Below are 12,412 nucleotides of genomic sequence, written 5' to 3'. Positions count from 1 at the left end.
TTCATCTATATAAATTTGAGAATCAGCCTGTAGAGATGCACACACAAAATAAATTCCCTGAATATTTAAAATATTAAATTGTGTCATCTATGAATGTGATTTAGCTCTAAATTTTTTCAGGTTTCTCTTAGATGCTTTACTCATAAAGGTATGATTCATTTAAGTTAATTCCCAGATACGTTATAGATTTTGTTACTGCAAATATTGAGATTAATACTCAAAAGGTTTCAAAACTACTTCTTCTCTTGTCTTTCCTGTAAAGACTAGAAGCTAAAATACTTAATTTTCAGAACAGTGCAAAAAGGAGGCTCTACCCAGTTCTGTCCAAAGAGAGAAAATCCCTGTAAATGGCTGTCTTTCTGAACCACCTTCCCAAAAAGCAAAGCTGATGAGAAGGCACCAAAATGATATCTATCTTAGACATCAAAGTCCTTTTATTTGTAAGTTTTATAATTTTATTTAATATATTTGAGCTATAGTGATATGCTTAGCACACTCCTACCACTAAGATTTCTTCACCCCGGTTTCTTCAACAAAAGAAATCTCAAGGGAAAAAGGTAGAGGGGGAACTTTAGAAATGTATCAACCAATAGTGATGTTTGGACCTTATTTGGATCGCAATTCAAACAGAGAGACTGAAAAAATAATGGAAGAAAATATGAATATTGGATATTTGATATCAGTAAGGAATTTTTAGGCGTAATAATAGTATTGCACTTATTTTAAGGGTTCTTATAAAGATGATACAGTGAAATTTTTATATATGAAATGACAGTACCTCAAATGTGTTTCAAAATAATCTTGAGGCCACATATTTGTAATTACTGAACTTGGTTGGTAGGTGCACTGGGTTCATTTTATGTATGTTTGAAACTTTACATAATAAAAAGTTGATTTAAAAAAGAGAGTGCTGGGGTACCTGGGTGGCTCAGTCGGCTGAGTATCGGGCTTTGGCTTTGTGCTGACAGCATGGAGCCTGCTTCACATCCTCTGTCCCCCTCACTCTCTGCACACGCTCTCCCTCAAGAAAAAAAAAAAAAAAAAAAAAAAAAAAAAGTTGAAAAAAAAGACAGCGTTCATTTTCATGTTATTCGTATTTTCTGAATTACTTCTATTATTTCAAGGGTCATTTTTTGTTTGATAATCATGGTTCTTCTTTCCCATAGGTTAATCCTCCTCAAAAATGCCTGGTGACCTTTGGTTGTCGGCTCATATTATTAATTAACAACTAAGCTAATAACTATATATATCTGACACGAATTTCCTCTGCTGTTGGTAGATCTGTTTATCCCAAATCTTCTTTAATTAGAAAAGAGAGCTAAAGGGTCAGTGTCCATAGATAAAGTGAGTCAACACCCAGCCTTCAAATAAAAATAAGATTAAACTAAGGGGTGCTCCCTTTAGTGTATTACTCTCCTAGGAAGAAATGCTCACCCTTTAATTCCACCCCACCCACCACCATAGCTCCTTTGTGGATGTCTGGAATTACCGTGAGATTTGCTGCTCTCCCATCTGGCCCAAAGCCTGTTGCAGGAGCCCCAGCTAGCCACTTGCTTTAAGAAGCAATTGTTGAGTTCTAACCTGGAGGGATAACAGATGACTGCAATTTGCAGCCATCAAGTGACTATGTCTTGAATTAAGGACTCTAATTTACACCCAATCTCAACTCCCACTTTCCATACTGGCTTTCTCTAAACTTGAAGCATCTCTGAAGCTCTGGATTCCCAGCTCCAATGAACATTTTTTATGTGTTTTCTAGGTTGAGGTTTTTTTCTGTTGTGTTTTGTTTATCAAAAAAAAACCAAAACAAAACAAACCCAGATGTTTTACCAAAATTCCAGAAATCCATATAACATATTTCCAGCTTCCCGTTCTCAAAATCCTAACAAATTCGACCTCTTGATACTTCATTCTCATCATTCCAAGAGAAGGTAACCTGTGCTCTGGGCCCATGAACTTGAACCTTTGTACACACCTGAGATAGATTTAGATGCAGCATCAAAGTAGCTGATGGGTGGGAAGTGAGAATCCTTTGATGTCATAGATATGCCCTGATGGCAGGGAAGGAAGGAAGAGGGGTGGTGGGAGGGTGTGATTACCAATGAGGCAGTGAGAACCAAGAAGAAAGAATCTCAAAATTTTCAGCACAGTGCTAAAGAAAAGCAGTGATCAGCTAGCAGCCAACCACTAGCCAATCATTTATCATCATTCCAGAGATCCGTATTTTTAAAATCAGGTCCCTTTTTGTAACACCAAAGTATTGTTCTCCAACGTCACTGATTGCACTTATCGCCACAAAACAATAACTGTCTTTCTGTGGCATTCAGATATACAAGGCCCGAAAACTTGGGAAAGTAAGCAGTTTGCAGTGAAGGTGTTACAAGAAGGGCACTGGCGATCCGAGAAAGATCAAGTCCCCTCATGCAACGCATTAATGTCTCTGCAAGAGAGTGTCAGAGGCAGGAAGGAGGTTTAGAGGTTTTCCTGTATAGATTCTATAAGGGAGGAATGCATGATTTTGTTCAGTATTCTAGCTTTGGTCGAATGAAAGAAATCCCAAATTGAACTGGCTTAGGCAAAAAATGGAGTTTAGAGAAAGGACATGATGGTGTCTCATGGCAGAACCCAGGAGTGAGCAAAGCCCCAAAGCGTTTGTGTAACTGAGCTAACACGAATTCGCTGCTTGGTGAGTCACAGAATCTATACCAGGTGAGGTGTCCCACAAAGGAAACTGTTTGGCAGCCAATAAGGAGATCACAGGGAATAATTTCCAAAGCTGTGACTCCCAGAGCAAAGATGAGTGGGTTCCTTTTATTTAGGGTTGGGATGAATATTTTTTTAATTAATTTATTTAATCCAAGTTAGTTAACATATAATGTAATAATGATTCTAGGAATAGAATTTGGTGATTCATCACTTACATGTAACACCTAGCGTTCACCCCAACAAGTGCATTCCTTAATGCCCATCACCCATTTAGCCCATTCCCCCACCCATCTCCCCTCCAGCAACCCTCAGCTTGTTCTCAGTCTTTAAGAGTCTCTTATGGTTTGCCTCCCTCTCTGTTTTTATCTTATTTTTCCTACCTTTCCCCTGTGTTCATCTGTTGAGTTTCTCAAATTCCACGTATGAATGAAATCATATATTTATCTTTCTCTGACTTATTTTGCTGAGCATAATACACTCTAGTTCAATCCACATTGTTGCAAATGGCAAGATTTCATTCTTTTTTATCACAGAGTAATATTCCATTGAATATATCTACCACATCTTTCTTTATCCATTCATCATCCAATGGACATTTGGGCTCTTTCCATAATTTGGCTATTGTTGATCGTGAGGCTGTAAACATTGGGATGCATGTGGCCCTTTGAATCAGCATTGTGCATCCTTTAGATAAATACCTAGTAGTGCAATTGCTGGGTCTATTTTTAACTTTTTGAGGAACTCCACACTGTTTCCCAGAGTGGCTGTACCAGTTTGCATTCCCACCAGCAGTGCAAAAGTGTTCCCCTTTTTCCACATCCTCACCAACATCTGTTGTTTCCTGAGTTAATTTTAGCCACTCCGACCAATGTGAGGTGACATCTCATTGTAGTTTTGATTTTTATTTCCCTGATGACGAGTGATGTTGAGCATCTTTTCCTCTGTTTGTTAGACATCTGGGTGTCTTCTTTGGAAAAGTATCTGTTCATGTTTTCTGCCCATTTATTCCCTGGATTATTTGGTTTTGGGGTATAAAGTTTGGTAAGTTCTTTATAGACTTTGGATACTAACACTTTATCAGGTAAAGGGATGAATATTTACATAGGGGAGCCCTGTCATCAGAAGTAGAAGCAGGCATAAGGCGGCACGTGAGCTTTAAGAAACATGCCTGTACATACATTGTATGTTATGTAAATGAGGCTTGAGCTCCTCCTTGGGCAGAGAGCGTAGCATCATAGTGAGGCAAAGTTAACTGTCAGTCACTCCGTGGGTCACTCCATGGTCCATCTGCGCAGGCCCGAGTCAGGGGTTAGGCTCAAACTGGTCTGAGTAGTCTTTGCTGCCGGAGCTCTTCATCCGGGCAGACGTTATTGCTTGAGGGGTAGTTTCAGTTTCCATCACAGATGCTACACTCAGGTCTTTTGCCTGAATTGAGAGACAAGCCAGAAAGAAGAGCTTAAGAAAAAAATGTGGGACAAAGGTCGTTGGATACAAGCAGGCGAACAGTAAAGGTCAGATCTTGGGGTCCAGGTGGTGACGTTTGGGCCCCGGGGACCTGTAAGAGCCTGGGCCTGGAACAGGGAGTATTACCACCTTCCACCTCTGGCTCCCACTAAATACTGACGTGGTTTATCTCTTGTTGCCGGCCAGTCTTCTCCACACGATGAAAATCACACATGCTTTCTGTTCCAAACTTTACTATTTGCAAATTGAATCAACACCAAAGGAGGCATGGTCTGTCTCCAAAGCCTCGATCAGCAGTGTGGTCTGGAGTTTTTAAACATCTCCTTAACTCGGAGAGGGTCGCCCCTTCCCCCTAAAGGTTTCAATGTATGAAATCATATTCTCTCGAGGCAACGACAGGGTTATCTTCCCTTTCCAGTAGTTAGCTTTATTACTAGCTTGTACATCAGTGCTTCGCTGATAGATGTTTAACAACTGATTTTCAAAAAAGAAAGGAAAAAGAAAGAAAAGGTAACTGTTGTAATATTTACCAGGTTGCCAGTATAAATACTGTCACCGTGGCCCGTTTAAAGCTACCAATGTGACATCACCGAAGCCACAGTTAGGAACAGATACATATAATCTGCTCTCCAGAGCCCTCACAAGCAGCACTCAGCACAGCACTGCTTATAATTTATTTATGTGACCTCTATTTAGATAACAATGTAAAATGGCAGGCAGCAGCCTCTTCTTGATCCTGATGCTTTAGAACCCAGTGCAAGCAAATAGCTTGCACCCCTAGTGCTACGTTTAATTAAATATGAGTGGGCCTGGGGAACTCCATGTCTAGACTTGGAGTGTCGCCATCAGTTAGAGATGTGGCCACGGACTAGGGGGGAGGAAATGGCCATGCCTCACCTCTGTCAGTTAAGACTATGGTCTCTGAATCCAACCGTTTGGACCCAGAGTCTATCTTTCCCTTCTTTGACTATACGCACTTATGCAGAAAGACAACTTAATAATTACATTACTTATTTAACCTCCTTTTGCCCCAGTTTTCTAATTATTAAAAAAAAAAATTAATGTTTATTTATTTTGAGACAATTCGAGAGACAGAGTGCAAAAAGCGGAGGGGTAGACAGAGGGAGACACAGAATCTGAAGCAGGCTCCAGGCTCTGAGCTGTCAGCCCAGAGCCCGACACGGGGCTCGAACTCGCCAACTGTGAGATCATGACCTGAGCTTACGTCAGACGTTTAACTGGCTGAGCCCCTCAGGCACCCCCGAGTTTCCTAATTATTAAAATAAGGGTATTAGAATACGCACTTCAGATGACTTTTATAAGGATTAACTAAAATAATTCATGTGATACAAAGAGTTCAGTGCCTGGCACACAGTAAGGGTGCACTAAATGTTTTAGCATCATTTTAATTACTTGTCTTTTTCTCCTTAATGCTATGTTAACCAGAGTATTGTTTAATATGGTTCACACTACATTTTTAAATAGTCTTTCTCGTCCTTGTTTTCTAAGTTCTTTTTGAAAACCAAAGAATGGGGGCGCCTGGGTGGCTCAGTCGGTTGGGCGTCCGACTTCGGCTCAGGTCATGATCTCGCAGTCCGTGCGTTCGAGCCCCGCATCGGGCTCTGTGCTGACCGCTCAGAGCCTGGAGCCTGTTTCAGATTCTGTGTCTCCCTCTCTCTCTGACCCTCCCCCGTTCCTGCTCTCTCTGTGTCTCAAAAATAAATAAACATAAAAAAAAAATTAAAAAAAAAAAGAAAAAGAAAGAATGGCTGTTAAATTTTGTCTTTTGTCTTTTCCGTGCCTCTTGTTTGGTTTTTCTTAGGGATTACAGACAGGACTTTCAGGGAATTAGCGTAAGCCAATAAATATCACCTTCCGCATCTGCTTCAGGTTCCCTTTCTCCATAAAGCCTGGCCTTCCTCCAGCCCGGGCACACTCCCCCACGTAAGGCCCACTACCCCTCAGCAGATCTCCACCTGGCTGCACCCCCACTAGCTCCTGCACAGCCCCTGGCTCTAGCCCTCCTCAGAAGCACCCTTGCAGTCAACACAAAATGCCACCTTGATCAAAGTATTCTGCCTCAACTTATGATAGAGGAAAAAATGTAAGAAAACAAACAGAAAACAAAAACTTGAGCCCTTAGAATATTACTGAAGGTGGGGGTGGGGGGGTTGTTATTTGAAACCACAATTGGCTGAAGAATCTTCTCCTTCCCCCGCCCCCCCCCCCCAGAAAAAGGAGAGACAAAGACACCTAATTTGCTCAGCATAAAATGTAAGAATTTGAGTTTCCTGCACGTTGAGCTTTCTGAATTTCCTGAAAGCTGCCCAGGAAGCAAGGCCAGCTGTCTGTCTGGATGGGCGGGGAGGCGGCTGGGGCAAAAGCAATGGCTACAGGATGGGGACCGTGATCTGGAATCAAGGTCAGCTGGAATGGTTATGAGGGTTTTACAAAACCTGACTATCTAATATCCAGGATTCGGCTGTATGAGTCACGAGGCACATCTCATCACCCTAAAAACTGAAGACCTGCCTTGCTCGTAACATTGCGTTCAGAGTACTTTAGAGAGAGAAGTGAACATGCCCAATAGGGTTTCTAAGTTGACTTCTCCTGGCTGATCAGGGCAGGATAGACACACAGGCTCCAAGCAGAGGAACTATCAGTACAGTGAAGAGACCATGATCAACCAGAAAACTCAGCATCTAGGAATGTTCCCACACACTGGAGGGGAGGGCTGGCAGAAATTCTGGTCTATAGAGAGGAGCCAGTGTTCTGAAGGATTCTGTGAACAGAGGTCCAGGAGAGCCCTGGAACCCATTCCTCTCTTCTACCTCCCAGCAAAGGCCAGAGGTGAGGCAGGGACCCCCAGGACACAGGACATGTGGGTGAATATTTTGAAGTCATTGGGTTTGATAGATTTAGATCATTGGAGAGGAAAAGGAGGGAGGTAGAGGTGGGAACAGTGAAGGTCACATCACTGAGAACCACTGGAATTAGTGAGACATATGCAGACTCCACTCTACGACACAACTGTGCCATCTGATGAGAAATACCACCTTCCTAAATTTGTCACTCAACAGGAAAATTCCATCGGTTTCTATTATCCCAACTACTCCATAGTGCACTTAAAACTAAATCATGGGAGCCTGGGTGGCTCAGCCAGTGAAGCAACCAACCTTGGCTCAGTTCATGATCTCACGATTTGTGAGTTTGAGCCCTACAATGGGCTCTGTGCTGACAGCTTGGAGCCTGGAGCCTGCTTCAGATTCTGTGTCTCCCTCTCTATCTGACCCTCCCCTGCTCACACTCTGCCTCTCTTGGAAAAAAAAAAAAAAAAATTAAAAAAATTGCGCTGGCATGAGAGAATATGGGTGCTTGTAAAATAACCTAAACACGTGGGACAAGTCACTCTAGTTTTTAAAGTGCCATACTTTGTGAAGCTCAGGTGTCATTGGTGCATCACCTCTGCTATCTTTCACAAAACAAAGCAAAACAAAACAAAACAAAGAACATAAGCTCAAATGGACCCCCAGTCATTATGAGAAGCATAAGTAAATCTGTTTTAAAAATATATGGCAATCATTGGGCAGGGTTTAGGTACTTAGTCTTCCTCGATTTGTCACATTGAGATATAACTTACTTTGAATTTAAAAAGCCTTAATGAAGGGTGCCTGGGTGGTTCAGTCGGTTAAACGTCCGACTTCAGCTCAGGTCATGATCTCACGGTTCGTGAGTTCGAGCCCCGTGTTGGGCTCTGTGCTGACAGCTCAGAACCTAGAGCCTGTTTGGGATTCTGTGTCTCCCTCTCTCTCTGACCCTCCCGCCTGTTCACATTCTCTCTCTCTCTCTTTTTCTCTCAAAAATAAATATTCTTTCAAAAAAAAAATCTTCGTGAGAAGTGTTTGTACTCTTGAGTAGATATTATGTTTGGCAAAATCTATTTGTGATTTCTAAAACTTGTATTAAATTCTTTTCTCAAGAGTAATTGGACTTATTAAGTGCTATTTCTGAAGAAAAAAATTCTAATTTTCATGCACAATAAAATGTATGAATAAGTAAATAAACTGTTTTAGTAATAACAGTAAAGAGCTTCCAGAACAGCTTGTAGTAATCAGCTTTCCAGGACTCTGGTCCATTTTAATCAGGAGCAAGAAAGATCTCTGTTCTATTCTTTTGGTTCATCATCTTGATTAAATCTTTGCTGACAGAAACAGTGGGTAGACACGCCTTTAAAATGATCTGTATAAATCAGTTCAAAATTCCTCTTCTCAAGCTGTCTGGAGTATCCGTATATGAGCCTAGACTAACTATTAACAAGCCAAAAGCCCCCACCTCTTCTGCCTTCTTTTGAGGATCCTCCACTCAGGCCAGGTTTTAAAAATATCAACATCTTGGGGCCCCTGGATGGCTTAGTCAATCATGCATCTGACTCTTGATCTCAGCTCAGGTCATGATCTCATGGTTTGTGAGTTCGAGTCCCACGTCATGCTCTGAGGCAATGACATGGAGCCTGCTCGGGGTTCTGTCTCTCTCTCTCTCTCTTTCTCTCTGTCCCTCTCCCACTTATGTACCTGCAGGCACGCACTCTCTCTCTCCAAAAATAAATAAATAAACTTAGAATACATAAATAAATACATAAATACATAAATAAATACACAAATAAATAAAAACATCAACATCTTTTATGGTGGTTGCCAGAGGGGAGGTGGGTGGAGGGATGGGTGAAATAGATAAAGGGGATTAAGAGTCCACTTAATTGTGATGGATACTGAGAAATGTACAGAATTGATGAATCATTATATTAACCACCTGAAACTAATATAACTGTGTGCTAATTATACTTGCATAAAAACTTTTTTAAAATAAAAATATCAACATCTTTCATGATAAACTTGCACCCTGTTATGTTTACAAGCCTCACTCAGGATCCTCAGTGCCATCTAGGCTTTCTGCTCTGACAACAGTTTGGATTTTCTGAGCCTGGTACAGGGAAGCATCTTTTTTCGCTAAGAAGCTATTACCACCTTCCTGCTTTGTTTACTATACTCAGCAACCTCTACTTGAAAAATAAAATTATTTCTTACCTGAAAGATTCAGGGCATGAGGTCAGTCTGTTTATACTGGCTTTTTTGTTGTTGTTGTTGTTGTTTTGTTTTTTGGGGTTTTTTTTTGTGGTAGTTAGCCATTGTAGCAGTTCTTTGATGGTAGTCATAGTGTCATGCATTTTGGAGTGAGAAACTCCAACGATTTCCTGGAAAACTGTAAAGAAACGTTTTGCTTAGAAACCTGATTGAGAACTGTGTTCACAAAATTGACTGATTAAGTTGATCCGCACAGCACAGGAACTCCCATTATCTGAGTCCTGGGAAAAGACCATTTAAATAAATCTCCTTAAATATTCTCAAGGGAAAAAAAGCAAGGAACAAAACAATGTACGTGCTAAATGAACATTTAGATAAAATATGTACATACACATATAGAATACCTCTGGAGGAATCCCCAAGCAACTGGCAACATGAGTTGTTTTAGAGGAGAATGAGGTGAATGGGGACAAGAATGCCATGAGACAGTTTCACTATGTGCCTTTTTGAATATTGCACCATGTGCATTTATTTGAAAATACATACATATATATAACACATACACATATGTTATATATACATATATACACGCATGTACATATATACATGTTATACATATATACGTGTTATACATATATATAACATACATAGCATATATCATATATATAACATATATAACATATATCATATATATAACATATACAACATATATATAACATATATCATATATATATATATATACATATATATATATATATATATAAAACAAGTAGCAGGATGGGAAAAATATCTCTGATGGATATAAATCTGGCAGTTGGAACTTTAAGATCATTGGTCCCCCTGAAAACAAGCCACATGTTAGTGACCGTGGCAGGCTCGCAGGTGCCTCACACAGGCATTGGAGTGGTATAGTGGCTGGGGCTGGGGGGCTGGAGGGGAGGAAGGCCCTGCTTGCCTAAGCACCTAACAAAATGACTGGGAAAAAAAGTGCCTGCCTGTTTTGAGGTTGGAAATTTTGATACAGAAAGCACAGGGACTCCAAATGTAGGCAAATAAATCTTGGACCAAGATAACAGGGGCTACTTGAAGTGAAACTCTCATCGAGATATTTATTGAGCAATTATGGATGAAATGATATGTGAGATTTGCTCTTAAATGATCCAATGGAGGGGCACTTGGGTGGCTCAGTCGGTTGGGTGTCCGACTTCGGCTCAGGTCATGATCTCACGGCTCGTGAGTTCGAGCCCCACGTTGGGCTCTGTGCTGACAGCTTGAAGCCTGGAGCCTGCTTCTGATTCTGTGTCTTCCTCTCTCCCTGCTCCTCCCCCATTCACGCTCTGTCTTTCTCAAAAATAAACATTAAAAAATTAAAAAAATAATAATAATCCAACGGGGAGGCCTGGCATTTGTTGATAATTGTTGAAACCCAATGAGGATACATTATACTCTTCTCTGTTTTTGTGCATGTTTGGAATTTTCTATTAAATGGGAAAGCTGAGGCACACTTTGCACATCATCTTTTAGTTTTTGAAATTGGTCGTAGAAGGGAAGGAAAAGGAAGCTGAGGGCAGGCTGTGAGCATACAAAATCCTGGAAGATTCACCAAAGTTCTAATGGCTGGAGCCAGGGAACACGAGACAAAATAAAGGGAGACTGTGGGGCTGCTCTGTGGGTCTCCAGAAAGGCATGTGGGGAAGGGCATCCTCTAGAAAACACCCAAGAATCAACCCCATGTCACAGCAATGTTGGCACGCTAGAAAATGAGTCAGGAATTAAGTCCAACTGCAAGGAGAACACAGAAAAACAACAGTGGCTTAACACAGAAAGCTGTTTATGTTTGCATCACACCGATGATATCGGGGTTACATGTTCCAAGGCCAGCAGACTGTCTCTGCAGCCTTCCGAGGTCCAGGCTTCTCGGGCGCTGAAGCTGCCCCTTAGTCTTGTGGTCCAGGAGAGTAGCCTCTGCACTTGAAGCAAGAGGATGGAAGAAGAGACTGAAAAGTGGGCAGAGAGGCTGGCTCTTAGGGAAGGTTCTTAGAAGCATGTCACGAGGAAGTCTGAAACCAGGCTGCATGCGGCAGCTATATGCACATTGTAGCACCAGAGCAGAATCTGTCACCTAGGAAAAACAAGCCCAGCTTTTGCCAAACTCCAAGCCAGTATCTATAGGTTGTCCAAAGACAGTAACCTCATAAGAAGCAGAAGATTATACCATTTTTTTCCTGGATGCTTTTTATGGGCGCGGGGGAGGGGGGGGCAGGGGAGGGAGGGGCTCGGGGAACTAGCCCAGAAAGGCTTTAATGAGAGCCTTTTCCTTACCAAGGGTTCCCAAACCAAATATTAAGAACACAGACTTAGGGGGCGCCTGGGTGGCTCAGTCAGTTAAACATCTGACTTGGGCTCAGGTCATAATCTCAAGGCTCGTGAGTTCAACCCCAAGTCGAGTTCTGTGCTGGTAGCTCAGAGCCTGGAGCCTGCTTCAGATTCTGGGACTCCCTCTCTCCCTGCCCCTTCCCCGCTCATGTTCTGTCTCTCTGTCTCTCAAAAATAAAAAATAAACATTTAAACATTTTTTTAAAAAAAGGAACACAGACTTAGGTCACTGTAGTGAGCAGTTATTTTTACATACAGTTTTGGGTATTGTCAGGTTATTAGAATTGATGACAGAAATCTTGTGGTAAAAAATGTGGGTGGGGAAGGGTGGAGGGTATTAGGCAAGAATGTCTATAGCACTGTAGGAGTTTTGTTAATACACTAATCTAATCCACGCTAAAACCATCAACCTCCCTCTCTTCCCTTCATTGTTCTAGGGTTGTTTGTTTAAAGGCAGGAGTTAAAATTAAACTTAAATTTAAATGGAATGAATTTTAAACGAATTAATTAATTGAAAGGTAATTCGTCGGATGATCCATTTAACACAGAGATTAAAATCAAAATGCACTGTGTCCTCTCGACCACTGATTTCAAAGATGGTCCCCACCAACATCACTTGGGAATGTATTACAAATGCAAATTCTTGGGCTCCACCCAGACCTTCTGAACTCATCTGAGAGATTCTGGTTCACGATAAAGTTTTGGAACTGATGCTCTAGCCCAGCGATCCCCCACCCTGACGGCACGTTACAATCACCGAGAAAACTTGGGAAAGTCCCACTGAG

The sequence above is a fragment of the Panthera onca genome, chromosome B2 (assembly GCF_046562875.1).
Source record: "Panthera onca isolate mPanOnc1 chromosome B2, mPanOnc1 haplotype 2, whole genome shotgun sequence".
In the NCBI taxonomy this organism is placed as follows: Eukaryota; Metazoa; Chordata; class Mammalia; order Carnivora; family Felidae; genus Panthera; species Panthera onca.
The sequence above is the reverse complement of the archived record's forward strand: the minus strand, read 5'-3'. Positions refer to the sequence as shown.